Source organism: Lolium perenne, chromosome 5 (assembly GCF_019359855.2).
Source record: "Lolium perenne isolate Kyuss_39 chromosome 5, Kyuss_2.0, whole genome shotgun sequence".
Lineage (NCBI taxonomy): Eukaryota > Viridiplantae > Streptophyta > Magnoliopsida > Poales > Poaceae > Lolium > Lolium perenne.
Window position 1 is genome coordinate 97,362,586 of NC_067248.2, and position 15,700 is coordinate 97,378,285.

General features: G+C 49.3%; 1 pseudogene; it reads left to right on the top strand.

Annotated features, from left to right (window-relative positions):
- The window catches only part of LOC139831549 (uncharacterized), a 33,693-nt pseudogene extending 18,900 nt beyond the window's left edge, over positions 1-14,793 (top strand).
- Positions 14,794-15,700: the final 907 nt, after the last annotated feature.

Genomic DNA, 15,700 nt, shown 5'->3' on the forward strand with positions numbered 1-15,700 from the left:
ACCGACAATGGCTCCGCAAGCATGGGCGATATGACCGACATCGAGCATCTCTACACCGACCATGACTCGCCAAGCATGGACAACATGGTGGACCACCACTCCGAGCTCGACGACAACATCAACGACATGGTGGAGCACTACCTCGACTACGACTACGACACCATGATGGAGCACCGCACCGAGCACTACCTCGACTACGACTACGACACCATGATGGAGCACCGCACCGAGCACTACCTCGACTACGACTACGACACCATGATGGAGCACCGCACCGAGCACTACCCCGACTATGACATTGACACCGTGGTGGAACCGAGCTTTGACACCACCTTGCACAAGACCGGTGCCTACAAGTTCCCCACATTTGCCAATGGAACTACTTATGACGGTTGCGGACCTTCAAGATGGCGCCACCATGAGAGTGCTCACGCACATGATCATCTACATCGAGCTCGTCCTTTGGAACAACAAGAGCGTCCCTGCCATGATCGCCATCGACACTCTCCTCCGAGCTCAAGAAGGCGCCACAAACAAAGTGCCAAGCTACATGAACCATCATCTAGGCATGTTGAGGATCGTCATCGACACTCGTCACCTCAAGATCGTCGTCGACCATCACCACCTCGTGATCGCCATCGACATGCGTCACCACATGATCATCGCCGACACAAGTCACCTCATGTTCGCCATCAACCAACACCTCCCAAGGATCTTCGACGACACCCCCCAAGACATGGTGATGATGCAAGAAGACGAGAACCTCGACATGAAGCGGCCAAGGCTACAAAGAACAACAACACCAACAATATGGTGTCCCCAAAGCCTAGCGCCACCACCAAAAGGGCATCTCCAAGACCGCCTACATATGAGAAGATCTCCAATGGTGCGAGACAAGACGCTACATCAACAAGGAAAATGGTGGCAAGTGCACATCAAGAGGAACCACCTATCATGGTGCTTTCCCCTACTACCGCCACCACCACAATGGCACCTACAAGAAGTTCAAGCCCCAAGATGAAGACCGTGGAGTCTACACTTCAAGAGGAAGGACGATCTACACAACTTTATGCCAACATGACAATGATTTGTCCACCAAGACCACGTAGCTCCCAATGCTTTCGTTGCACACAAGACGGTCATCATCTTTGGGAATGCCCCAATCTCCATTGTGATGTGTGCACATCCAACAAGCACATGACATGGGAGTGCAACACACCTCAAGCCCACAAGCTCTACTTCGCCCAATTGGATGCTCAATTCGCCAACAAGACACTTCAAGATACCATCATCTTCAAAGAATGGTGCAAGGAAATGGACAAGATGACGACTATGAAGCCCATACTTCAAGATGGAGCACGAGAAGGCCAAGACAAGAGTGACGTTGATTCGAGCCTAGCTCTCAACAACACCTTAGCGCCATCAAATGGTGTCCACATGGGAGGCGATGGAGTTGAGAATGGTGAGCATGGGATTCTCCCTTCACCCACGGAGGCGCATGGAGTTGAGATGGTTGAGCATGGGAAGTTCCCTTCAACCACGGAGGCGCATGGAGATGAGCAAGTCGAACCTACTCCTACATGCTTGATTGATGAGTTGGTACCAACCCCATGTGAGCATGAGAGCCACTTAGCCCACTTGAGCGAGAGTGATGGTGAGTTGAGTGACTTCCACCCCATATGTCAGTTTGAGTGCTTCCATTTGGAGGACATGAGTGATACACAAAGTGAGTTGAGAGAGGTAGATGATAGGTCCATGGAGGACATCGCATTTGCTAACACATTAACCTCTCCCTCGTTTGTGTCTTCTTATGTTGCAATAGGTTCCATGGAGGACGAGTTCCCGCTAATGGAGAAGATGTACATGGTGCATGAAGATGATGATATCACACCATGCTTACAAGAAGTCAAAGATGTCGACCACATGGATCCTACCACTTCCACAACACCTACCTCAAATGAGTCGGACTACAAAGGTACCTATATGGGTGTTGATGATGCCATGATCCCACTAGTGGACATGATGACTTATGAGTGCATGCATGATCTTGAGGATACAATTGCTATGCCACATGCTTTGTTCATTCCCCCATGTGATGCTTTGCTTGATAACATTGTTGATCATGTGGAATTACTTGCTTGTGACAATATGGTCATGCCATGCTATGAGAGTTTCACTTTCTCTCCTATTGCTTGCAATATGTCGAACAATTGCTCTTTACCATGTATTGCTTGCAATGAAATTGATGATGCTAATGCTTGTGTTGTGACACCCTTGATGAACAATTGCTCTTTCCATAGGGTTGTCGACAACAATGATAACATGTTAAACATGCTTTGCCCAAAATGTTTGCACTATTCCATGTTACTTGCATCCAAGATTGTGAATAATGACTCTTTCTTATGCTTGGTATGCAAGAATGCTTATTTCATTGTCCATGAGATGGCCCCCATAGCCTTCTCAATTTTTGATGATCCTAAGTTAACACATGCCATGAATGCACCTTCTTGCCATATGCACCATCACCATGCATTTCATACTATCTTGCTTGACACTAATGGTGATGTGCACAAGACATGGAACATCATGATGGATGATGTATTCATCTACCATGCACACACACTTTTTGTTTTCTCCATTGTGTGTAGAGGTACCCGAACGACAACATCCACCGCCACGGAGCATGAGTTGACGACACGAGCCATCGAGAGCTACCCCACCAAGGACAACCTCCATCACCAAACCCGCGGGATTCAAACCAAAGGGTATGTTTCCCAACGCCTTCGCCATCGTGTGTTTCCAATTTTTCTTGTCGAGCTTCCGGTTTGGCCCAATTCCTCGTCACCTCTTTTGCTTCTTATGCAACATATCTTGAAAGATCTTGTTGTCACAATGGTTGTTGTATGTATTGATGATATCATCATACATTATGAGAATCTCAAGGATCATGTCATACATGTGAGAGACACATTATGCACCTTGTGCCACATGTCACACCAAAAGTTGCTCTCCTTTGGATTTCTCATTTCATCTTTGGCAATTGCAATGGATTCTTTGACACTTGAGGATACCCATACTCGGCTCACGCCAACCATACGTTCCCAAGCTAGAAGTCTCCATAGCTTTGCCATTGCACATAACAATTTTGCCTCAAATTTTGCCGTCGATACTTGCCTTTTGATGGTTCCATTTGTGTGGGACAAGGCTACACACAACATTTTTGACACCTTACAAAGCAAACTTTTACTTGCACAAATTTTTGTCCTACCACATTTTGGATACATCGAAACTATTTTGATCACCATTTTTGCAAAATGCCTCTTGGAGAAACGACTTGATGCTTCGTATTTGATTGAGAGCATAATACAAGTTAGTTCAAGATCGAACCCGGCTCTAATACCTTTCCCATGCTTTGCATTGAACATACCGAACAATTTCTCTTTCTTATGGTTCTTTGGCAAACATGATGATGTGATTCTTACCGTTGGTGTTGCCTCAAATAAGTGGGACAATTGCTCTTTCATTTGGTTTGTTGGCACGCGCGGTTGTACAAATGTTGTTTTGATGAACATGTTGGAGGATATGTTGTGTGGTGCACCAAATAGGAGGACCAATTTCTCTTTCCAATGGTTTGTGTGCACACATATTGATGATATTTTGGACACTCTTTCGTATGTGTTTTTGCCAAATTCTCCACTTGTTGCTTCAAGGATGTTGAACAATTTCTCTTTCCGATGCCTTGAGAGCAACAATGAAAATGACTTTCTACATGAGATGGACACCACGGTTATCTCACAATTGGGAGTTTTTGTGTTTCCACATTTGGAAGATGTTCATAAGGAGATCTTACACATTGACCTTGCACATGCATTACTCTTGATAAAATTGTGTTGTGCTAACGGTGTTGTGAACATGAATGGACATGTCGTTGATGATATGCTCCAATATCACGCACACATATACTTTGCTTGGTCTTTGTTGTGTGAAGGTACAAGTGACTTGTGGATGAGCGTCAACGAATGGGTTCAACCCCACACTTCGACTACACAAGATCTCTCCATGAGAGCACACCGACACTTTGATAAGGTGACCTCCTTCTACATAAGGCCCCTTGCTAAATCCGTTGAACATTGGCTATGCTTTGAGTGTTCTCTTGCTTCTCTTGTGCTATTGATAGGGCTCTTGACAAGTGCCGAGACATTCAAGCGTGGTTGTCATCTACCTCCTATACAAGTTTGTGAAGAGCTATCGTCGAGGACGACTCTTTTTCAAGTGGGGGGAGATGATACGGGGCGACCTTCGGTCTTCACCGCATCATGTGCTTCATCGCCAAGACGGCACGCCAAGGTGAATCTTCTCCTTTATGCGTGCCTCGTATTGCCCATTTGGGACGATATACTACTTCATACTCCGTCATGTCTTGATGATAAGAACTCGACGACAAGTACGGAGGGAAGAGAGGATGCCACGGAGACCCGAGGACGCAAGGCCGATGTCACGGAAGCATGGAAGAGAAGGAGGAAGAGGAGCTGGACGCTCCAGGCCGGAACTTCCGCCCCTGATGGCCGGAACTTCCGCCCCACCGGAACTTCCGCCCCCAAGGGCCGGAACTTCCGCCCAGATGCCGCCAAGATGCCTTCCAGCGCCCAGAGAAATGGATCAGGCCGGAACTTCCGCCCCGAGGGACCGGAACTTCCGCCCACCCGGAACTTCCGCCCAAGTTCCGCCCAAGTTCCGAAAGTCCGTCAAAACGCCCCTGGATGTTACTGCAAGGAAACGGGCCATATTCGGAACTAGGCCGGAACTTGGCCGGAACTTCCGGCCCGGCCGGAACTTCCGCCCCCCAGGACCGGAACTTCCGCCCGGGGACCGGAACTTCCGCCCCTCAGGACCGGAACTTCCGCCACCGCGAACTTCAGCATAGTAGTACTTTTCAGTGTGTCACTTATCCCTTCGCCCCCACCTATAAATAGGCTAGTTGGCTCAGATCTGAGATTAGACTTGATTTGAAAGAAAACCTGAGCTTAGCTCACCCTAGTGGGAACCTTACCTAGATCTATGATCTTGTATCGCCACCCGGGCTCCTATCGACTCGTGAAGATCTCTTTGGTGACTTCTACCGTTTGTTTGATCTTTTGCTTGCACTTCTACCTATTTGGTCTTTTGCTTGCACTTCCATCAAACCTTCCGGTCTTTTCACCCTTCTAGATCTCCCGAGCTTCGATTAGTCGATCTCTTTGCGGGACTTCTACCGGAAGGTCTTTTCCTGCAATCTCTATCGAGTTGGTGTTTCGAGCCAACGAGGGAAAACTCGAATTGTGTGCGTGTGTGTGTTGTATCCCCGCGTTTCCCCCACGTGTTCATCGCGTTCATCCACCTACCCCCACGAATCCCTTCAAATCCGTGAAGATCGGGCACATCCCTGGGCTTAGCCCATATCAGTGCGGAGGAGTGTGGAGAGGCTTCGATTGACCACTTCGGTTTGTCCATCGGTTTGAGGGTGCGAGGATGATGAGAACAAGAGCTTCACTCCAAACTTCGCCATGAGCGACTTCCATAGGTAACTCATGAACTTGACGTCTCGATCCGACACAATGCTTGCCGGTATCCCATGTAGGCGAACCACTTCCCTGAAAAACAACGAAGCAATGTGTGAAGCATCATCGCTCTTATGACATGGTATGAAATGTGCCATTTTAGAGAACCTATCCACTACCACAAATATTGAGTCATGACCATGTTTGGTGCGTGGTAAGCCAAGTACAAAGTCCATGCTTATGTCCGACCAAGGTGCATATGGAATGGGTAAAGGCATGTAAAGACCATAGGGATTGGAAGTAGACTTAGCTTGTAAGCATGTTGTACACCGGCGGCAAAGGCGTTCCACGTCGCGGTACATTCTTGGCCAATAGTAGTGGGTTGATAGCATGGCATATGTCTTCTCTCGTCCAAAGTGACCCATGAGACCACCTCCATGTGACTCTTGCAAAAGCAACTTACGAAGAGAAGACTCGGGAATGCAAATCTTGTTAGCTTTAAACAAGTAGCCATCATGCAAATAGAAATCATCAAATCCATGGTCAACGGAACACTTGGCAAAGATTGGACCAAAGAAAGCGTCGGAAGGGTAAAGTTCCTTGATCTCCTCAAGACCCAAAATGTGGAACTCCAAGCGGGTGAGTAGAAGAGTAATCTTGCGGGAAAGTGCATCCGCAACCACATTTTCCTTGCCCTTTTTGTATTTGATTACATAAGGGAAGGACTCTATGAACTCAACCCAGTTAGCATGTCGCTTGTTCAAATTGTGTTGACTTTTCAAATATTTCAAGGACTCATGATCCGAGTGGATGACAAACTCTTTTGGCCAAAGGTAATGTTGCCAAACTTCAAGAACACGAACCAAAGCATAAAGCTCCTTGTCATATATAGGATAGTTGAGGCGTGCGCCATCCAACTTCTCGCTATAGTATGCCACGGGTTTTCCATTTTGCATGAGGACACCACCGATTCCAAGTCCACTCGCATCGCATTCGATCTCAAATGTTTTGGAAAAGTCGGGAAGAGCAAGTAATGGTGCCTCGGTGAGTCTCTTTTTCAATTCATCAAAAGCTTTTTGTTGTGCTTTGCCCCAAACGAACGGAACATTCTTTTTTGTAAGTTCGTTTAAAGGGCAAGCAATGGTGCTGAAATCTTTCACAAAACGGCGGTAAAATCCGGCAAGTCCATGGAAGCTTCTCACTTGACCAACATTTGTGGGAGTGGGCCAATTGTGGATGGCCTCAACTTTGGAAGAATCAACTTCAATCCCGTTGGCGGAAACCACAAAACCAAGAAAACCCAATTTGTTTTGAGCGAAATGGCATTTAGGGAGGTTGGCAAAAAGCTTCTCGTGGCGCAAGATGCATAAGACTTCTCTCACATGTTGAACATGGTCCTCGAGATTTTTGCTATAGATGAGAATGTCATCAAAGTACACAACCACACTCTTGCCAATGAGAGGTCGCAAGATGTGATTCATAAGACGCATGAAAGTGGAAGGAGCGTTGGAAAGACCAAACGGCATGACAAGCCATTCATAGAGACCAAGCTTGGTCTTGAATGCCGTCTTCCATTCATCACCAATTGCCATGCGAATTTGGTGGTAGCCACTACGCAAATCAATCTTAGAGAAAATCGTGGCACCACTCAATTCATCCAACATATCATCTAAACGCGGAATGGGATGTCGATAACGGACGGTAATGGCATTGATAGGGCGGCAATCCATACACATCCGTTGCGTCTCATCCGGTTTAGGCACAAGAATGACGGAACGGCACAAGGGCTAAGGCTTTCACGGACATACCCTTTAGCGAGGAGGTCTTGAATTTGGCGTTGGATCTCCTTGGTGTCCTCGGGGTTGGTGCGGTAGGCGGCGCGGTTTGGTAGTGGAGCGCTGTGTATGAGGTCGATGCGATGCTCGATGCCCCGGCGGTGGTAGTCCATGTGGTAGCTCGTCGGGAAGACGTCTTGGAACTCCTTCAAAAGAGACAACAAAGACGAAGGAATGTTGGTTAAGTCATTAGTCTCCGCCGAGAGGCCCTTGCAAATGAGCACGTAGTGTATGGTGGTGGATGGGTTGTCTTTCACTTCTCTCCACTCGCTTGGTGGTTAGGAGGACACTCTTTCTCTCACTCATATGTGGGTGGTGGCGCTCACTCTCTTTTTGGTGGGTCGCTTCCCTCTCCTCTCAACTCACTATGGTGGATGTGGTGTTGTGCCCTCGCTAAAGCCTTCGCATTGTCGGCGATGATTTGGCTAGGAGTCATTGGGCGAAGCTCGAACTTCTTGTCCTTGACCTTGAAGGTGTATGCATTGGAGAAACCATCATGTATGGCCTTCTTGTCAAATTGCCATGGGCGGCCAAGCAACATGTGGCACACGGTCATAGGCACCACGTCACACTCGACGGTGTCTTCATAGGGTCCTATCTTGAAGTTGACGGTGACGGTGTGTTGAATCTTGACATTGCCCTTGTCACTCAACCATTGGACATGGTAGGGATGATGATGCTTGCGAAGCGTGAGGTTGAGCTTCTCACATAGCTCGGTGCTTGCCAAGTTGTGGCAACTCCCACCATCGATGATGACCTTGATAGACTTGCCACCAATGCCGCACGCGTTTGGAAGATGTTGCATCTTTGATCTTCCATAGCTTGGGGTTGAGTGGTGAGCACTCGAGTGACCACAAGAGAAGGGCTTGGATCATGTGTGCATAAGAGAGGGTCTTCTCCACTTTCTTCATCATAGTCTTCCTCATTAGCAACCGCGGCTTGCACTAGGGCTTCATATTCACCTTCACTTAGCGTCTCTATATCACCATTCTCCATAGTGATCATGACCTTGGTGTTCTTGCACTCAAAGGATTTGTGGCCTTGAGTACCACACTTGAAGCAAGTGACATTGGAGGGTCCCGTAGAGGCCTTAGAGGAGGCGGTGGAGGATACCGTTTGCTTCATGCGACTTTGTATGGAAGGTTGCTTGGAAGGTGTAGAGGATGCGGATGGCTTGGCACTTGTTGTAGGAGTTGATGTAGCAAGCTTGGAGGCGAAGTATTGCTTGGACTTGGAGTACTTGATGTCCTCATTCACTTGACGCTCGGCCTTGGAAGCTTGGTGAACCAACTCAACCATGTTGGAGTATTGTTGGAACTCCACAATTTTCTTGATGGGGTAGTTGAGGCCATTGAAGAACCTAGCGATGGTTTGGTTCTCGGACTCTTGGATGTTTGCTCTCATCATGGTTAACTCCATCTCCTTGAAGAATTCCTCAACGGTCTTGGTGCCTTGCTTCAACTTTTGTAGCTTGTTGAAGAGATCGGTCTTGTAGTGTGTAGGGACAAAGCGGGCTTGCATCTCCTCCTTCATGTCTTCCCAAGTATCAATTGGAGGATCACCCTTTTCTTCCCTAAGAGTGACAACTTGTTCCCACCAAGTGTTGGCATAATCTTCAAACTCGAGGGAGGCCATGGCTACTTTCTTGGCACCGGAGTAGTTATGGATGCGGAAGATCTTGTCAACCTTGAGTGCCCATGAGAGGTAGGCCTCGGCGTCGTCTTCACCCTTGAATTTGGGCATGTTAAACTTGAGCTTTCCATACATATTCTCTTCATCTTCCATGTTGCGGCGGCGAGGGCGGATGCCTTCATCTCTTGCGACTTGAGGTGGAGGAGGAGGTCTTCCCCGACCAACCATAGCATTGGGTTGGCGTTGTTGGTGAACACTAGCTTCACTTGGCTCATGTTGAGGATGTTGTTGCGGGTCTTGGCGAGGTTGTTGGCGTTGTCCAATTATGGCCCTCTCATCTTGATCATGTTGTGGTTGCCCTCGGCCCCTTTGGTCATGGCGAGGATGATTCCGGAGATCACGCCTTGGTTGCTCTTGACGACCTTGGGCGGGAGCATCACCATGTGGCGCCATGTTGTGGTAGCCGTTGTCTTGGGGATGGTCGTCATGCCCATGGTGGGCATGGCGAGCCGCTTGATGACGATCTTGGTGAGGAGCTTGTTCTTGTGGAGGTCGTTCATGAGGACGAGCATGGCGATGGAATTCACCTCTCCTTGAGTTAGAGCGAGAGTCTTCTTGACGAGCATGTGGTCGATGAGGACGAGGATGGTCTTCATGCCTTGAGGAGGAGCTTGATGACGAACGGTGGCCATGAGAATAGTAATCTTGTGACGAGCTTGATGATGATGAAGTAGAGCGGTGTCGGCGATGACGACCCAAGTTGGTGATGGCGCGCTCGAGGTTATCCATGCGTCGCTCCATGTTCGCATCATTGGCCGCCATTTGGCCATTCAAGTTGTCCGTAGCTTCACGGAGGAGAGCCAAGTCTTGGTTCACCGTGGAGAAGTTGTGAGCCACTTCTTCATATTGTTCATCGATGCGAGTCTCGAAGAGTGATAGTTGCTCCTTGAACTCTTGGCGTTGAATCCATAGGTTGTGTTGAGTCGCCAACCTCTCGGTGTTCCGAAGGACTTCTCCATCCCTTGTTTCATCTCCGTTCCTATCCATGATGAAAGAACAAGAACTATGTTGTGTATGTTAGTGGAAGGAGACTACCTCGCACTCTTACCAAGGTAAGATAGTATTGAGGCAATCAACCAAGCCGAAAGTAAGATCAAGTGTATCGGGGACACACGCAAAAGCTAGCAAATATGGTGTTAGGCGAGTGTTGTGGAAAGCCAAAAGACAAATCCAAGATCAAGTATGTTGTTAAAAGTGGATGAGGTCCAAAAATCCAAATGTCAAAGTGCGATCACTATAAACACGGAAAAATGTGGAACTCACACACGAGATAAGCGGGGTTAGTGCAACCAAGGAACGAGCGGAAAAGTGTATGAAGCCCGAAAGCAAGGTTGCTCGGTGTCACACTAACACAAGGAGAGGCAAGGCTTTGGTTGCAACATGAGAGACAACAAGATTCACACGCGGCCTCTCTTCTCCTATCTCTCTTTGCTTAAAAGCTTTTTCTCTCTTGTATATGGTGGCACTTGCACTCGTTTTGATCTTTGGTGGCTTTTGTGGACACTTTTGTATGTATGGGTGTATGGATGTATGGTGCTACTTGCACTCTTTTTGTGTTTTTGGGGCTTTTTCACGCACTATGTTAGCGTTAGCCTCGCTTTTGCTATCTTGCCACACGAGTGTTTGCTTGGGTGCCTTACTCAACGCGACACACACACCTCACAATGCGGGGCCACGTGCAATGTCTCGCAACACTAGACAAGCAATGCTCGATAGGGTAGATCGCAAAAGGAAGAGGGGTTACAAGGGTAAACCTGCAAGTTATACCTGCGATGGTGGTGGTGGTGGTGGTGGTGGTGGTGGTGGTGGTGGTGGAGATCGCCGGATGTCGAGGTCGAAGAAGGCGTCGCGTCACCCGGTCGGGGGCCCGGTTGGACCGGCTCCTGGACCAGCTCGGCCGGTTGTGTGGCCGGTTGACCGGTGTCTGGACCGGCCCGGCCGGTCTGTAGCCCGGTTGACCGGCTGCTCAACCGGATTGCTCGGGATTGAGCTTTCTCTCTCCTGTTCTTCACGAAAACCAAACCAAATCGACCAAATCGAAGGGAAACGATGGAATTGGAGGCTAAAAGTTGGGGAAATAGTAGATCAAGCACAACAACACCAGATCCACGGACCAAAACCACTCAAAACTCAACCAAATCACAGATCGGTCAAAAGGCACTTTAGGGCTATTTTTTGGAAAATTTTCTAGAAACGAAATCGGGTGGGTGGAGGGTCAAATCCGCGGGAACCAAAGGCTGCTGATACCATATGATGTGGTCTAAGACCCCGTGTGTGGCCCGATCTTGCGGATTGACGTCGAAACCAAGCGGGAGAGATGGGAAAACGCGAGGGGGACGAAGAACACGATGAACTCCGAGACTCACGCACGCACACCAACCCGATACACCCGATGCTTACCTCCGTGGCTCGATGGACCACGCCAATAGAATCTCCGTGGAAGAGGCACGAGGCAGAATTCCCGGAGAGAGATTGGGATTGGAGAGGATGAGCTTGGTGAGGGAGAGAGAGTAACAAGTACTAGAATCTCACTCAACAAGATCAAAGTCAACAACCAAGGTGCCTTGATTACAGAGGGATGATACCCAAGGGAGACTAAGCTACTAGGTAGGTTTGAGGTCAAATCAAGTCTATAGAGTAAAGGAGGGGTCCCAGCTACTTAAATAGGCAAGCACAATGGAAGAAGGGCGAACAGTGCACGCGAATGGATAAGTCAAAGCAGTTTGGTGGGGTATTCCCTCGGATCCGGTTAGCGTCCGGTCAGACCGGGCCTGGGACCGGGCTGTCCGGTCAGTGGTCCGGTCCGACTGGGGCCCGTGGACCTGGCTGTTCCGGTCCTGGGTCCGTCGACTGTCGCCAACCGGGATTCTGCGAAGAATCCGGTCCTGGGTCCGGTCGTCGTCCGGTACGAGGGAGCTGGCCCGGTTTGCGTCCGGTTGACCGGGTCTCTGACCGGGGCGTCCGGTCTTGGGGCCGGTCTGACCGGGTCCTGGACCGGCCGGCGTCCTCTTCTTCCTTGGCGCTCTTCGGGCGACGTCGGCTTCGGCTCCACGTTCATCTCCAGGTTCTGCTGCTCCTCTCCTTCCCTTGACCATGACGTCTCATCCTCTCCGGGGCCTTGGTGCTCCAAGTACCTAATCACACAAAGTGTCTCGGCATGAGGTAGCATTCCATCCAATGGGGTATCTAGGTCGAGGGTAGTGAGGAGCGAGTTCACCTTGTCATGTATTGCTTTGGCTCGAGCCCGAGTCATGGGTCCACTTGGGGGACTTGTTGGTCTTGGTGAGGAGGTGTCCGAAGGCCACCCCGCATCAGGTCCATAGATACGAAATCAACGGTTGAGATTAAGTCAACAGGGGTGGGGCCGGCAGTGCCGGTGAAGATTGGCCGGCAGTACCGGTGTGGCCGGCAGCTGCCGCGCCAAGGGCCGGCGGTGCGGTCGTAGTCTTCTCCGCGTGGGGGCCGGCAGCAGTGCCGGGAGGTGTCCGGCAGTGCCGGTGCCGGGGTGCACGAGCCGCGGCGATCCCGGTGCCGGCGCAGCCGATCTGTGGGCGGAAGGCGTCCTTCGGCGGCCACTCTTCTCCTCCTTCTTGCTGGTCCATCTTCAGGTCTGCTGCGACGTCCTTCTCGGCCAGCTGCTTCTCTCCTTCCCTCGACCATGGCGTATCCTCTTCTCCGGGGTCTTGATGCTCCACGTACCTAATAACACAAAGGGTTTCGGCATGAGGTAGCATTCCATCCAATGGGGTATCAAGGTCGAGGGTAGTGAGGAGCGAGTTCACCTTGTCATGTAGAGCTTTAGCTCGAGCCCGTGTCATTGGTCCACTTGGGGGACTTGTTGGGCTTGATGTAGTGTCGTTGGTGAGCGGGGCTACATCAACTACCTCCGTCATTAACAAATGAAAATGAACCTGCTGTGAAGCTCAAGTCCAATGAAGTTCGGATTGGACCAATTACAAGAGCTCGTGCGAAGCTACTTAAACAACAGGTGAACTTGTTTCTAAACGATACTTTGATTGATGAGAACTTTATACTGCCTAAGTCCTATTACTTATGTATCATCAGGTATCAAGAAGAGACGAGCATCGCACGAGGAGAGGAGCAGCTGGACATGAAGACGGGCGTCAAGATGGACGTGAAGCTGGACATGGAGCTGGACATGAAGATATCTCATGGACGCGCGAGGGAGGAGCGGGAGGCATGCGCGAGAGGAGAAGAAGAAGTCCAGGCCGGTCCAGAGCCCGGTCAGACCGGCCCCCGGACCGGCCAGCCCGGTCCCTGGCCCGGTCAACCGACCGCCAACCGGACGCCAACCGGAGGAAGCCCCTCGTACCGGACGGAAACCGGAAACCTCGCAGTTTTCCGGTCCACAGCCCGGTTGACCGGACCACTGACCGGACAGCCCGGTTCACAGCCCGGTTGACCGGACCACCAACCGGACCGGCCGGTCCACAGCCCGGTCGACCGGATCCCAGACCGGACCAGTCCGAGTCTGTCTCGACCAGATCTATTCTGGGTCGGTTATTCTTGTATCTTTTCGACCAGAACTCGTCCCGGACGCCTATATAAGTGCCTTGGACGACCCCTTAGCTGTTTTAGACCACGTTTAAGATAAACCCTAGTTCATAGTTGTTTGCTAAGCAAAACTATTGTTCCCCAACTCTCCAATTCGTTGCGATCTGGAGTTTTATGCTACTGAAAGTTTGTGTGATCTGCTGTTCCATTGGGGATTAGAAGATTGCAATCTACCACTTCGTGGTCGGCGGCTACGTGCGCAAGTGTGTGGTGTTGCGAATATCTTGCAGGGTTGAGAGCTGTTGCATTGGCATCAGGAATCAATCGAGAGACTTCGTCGGCGTCATACAAGTTATCCTCCTCATCATCATCGATTTCATCCGCTGCTACCATCACGTGTTCATCACCACCTGTCGCTTACTGAGAAGATCGGGCAACCCCTTATCAGTTTTCTTTGATTAAATCATGGGGAAAATTGCTAATATATTCAACAATCCAAAAACCTTATAGGCATTATTACCCGGTTAGCTTTGCTTCATCTCTTAAGCCTCCTCCTTTCGAGGGCGTGAATTACAAGAGATGGCGTGCGAGAGCTATTCTCTGGCTTACAACCATGAGATGCTTTGACACCACTAAGGGCAAGCCTGAAGGAGAGCTTACTCCCCTCGAGGAGAAAGCTTTTGAGGATGCCGACACCCTTCTGAGGGGTGCTATCATCAGCGTTCTTGGCGAGAACATTGTTGACTCGTATTTGTCCATCTCTACGGGCAAGGATATGTGGGACGCAATCGAGGCCAAGTTTGGGGTCTCGGATGCGGGCAGTGAACTGTATGTCATGGAACAGTTTTATGACTTCAAGATGACTAATGAGCGCTCCATCGTTGAGCAGGCTCATGAGATACAGTCCATTGCTAAGGAACTTGAGCAGTTCACTTGTGTGTTGCCGGACAAGTTTATTGCCGGAGGTATCATTGCCAAGCTTCCTCCTTGATGGAGGAATTTTGCTACTTCTCTGAAGCACAAGAGGCAAGAGTTCTCCACTACGGATCTCATTGGGTCTCTTGACGTGGAAGAAAAGGCAAGGGCAAAAGACACACGTGCTCGAGGTGTTGAGGGAGGTTCTAGTGCCAACTTGGTACAAAAGAAGAACTTCCAATCCTACAAGTCCAAGAACAAGAACAAGTATGATGGCAAATGAAAATTTGATTGGAAGAACAAGGCCTCACAGTCTACCAATTTCAAAAGGAAGACCGATAAGAAGAAAGGAGTATGCCACGTCTGTGGTGATCCTGATCATTGGGCTCCCAATTGCCCAAACCGCTTTGACAAGCGTCAGCAAGGAAAGGGTGGCAAGACTGCCAATGTTGTCATTGGAGACACTGAGATGAAGGATGCTGGGTATGGTATATCCCCTACTGTCCTTTCAATATGTCATTCTCCTGAATGGTGGATTGACACAGGTGCCAATGTACACGTTTGTGCTGATATCTCCATGTTTTCTTCTTATCAGGTCGCAGGGACTTCCTCCGTGCTGATGGGCAACGGCTCGCATGCTACTGTTCGTGGTGTTGGTACGGTCGATCTGAAGTTGACTTCGGGGAAGATCGTGCGCCTGAAGAACGTGCATCATGTCCCTTCTATCAATAAAAATCTCGTTAGCGGATCGCTTCTGTGTCGTGATGGCTACAAGATTGTGTTTGAGTCCACTAAATTTGTTGTGTCAAAATTTGGAACCTTTGTTGGCAAAGGCTATGAGTGCGGAGGTTTGTTCCGCCTATCCCTGTCAGACGTTTGTAATAAAGTTGTTAATCATATTTGCACCAACATTGAGACAAATGTTTGGCATTCACGTCTTTGTCATGTTAATTTTGGTTGTATGACGCGGCTAGCTAAACTGAATATAATCCCAAGATTCAGTAATGTAAAGGGTTCTAAGTGTCAAGTGTGTGTTCAAGCTAAGTAACCTCGCAAGTCTCATACGACTGCGGAGAATTTGGCACCTCTAGAACTCATACATTCAGATATTTGCGAGATGAATGGTGTGTTAACAAAAGGTGGAAAGAAATACTTCATGACGATGATTGATGACTCAACTTGATGAGGTCTAAGACCCCGATTGTG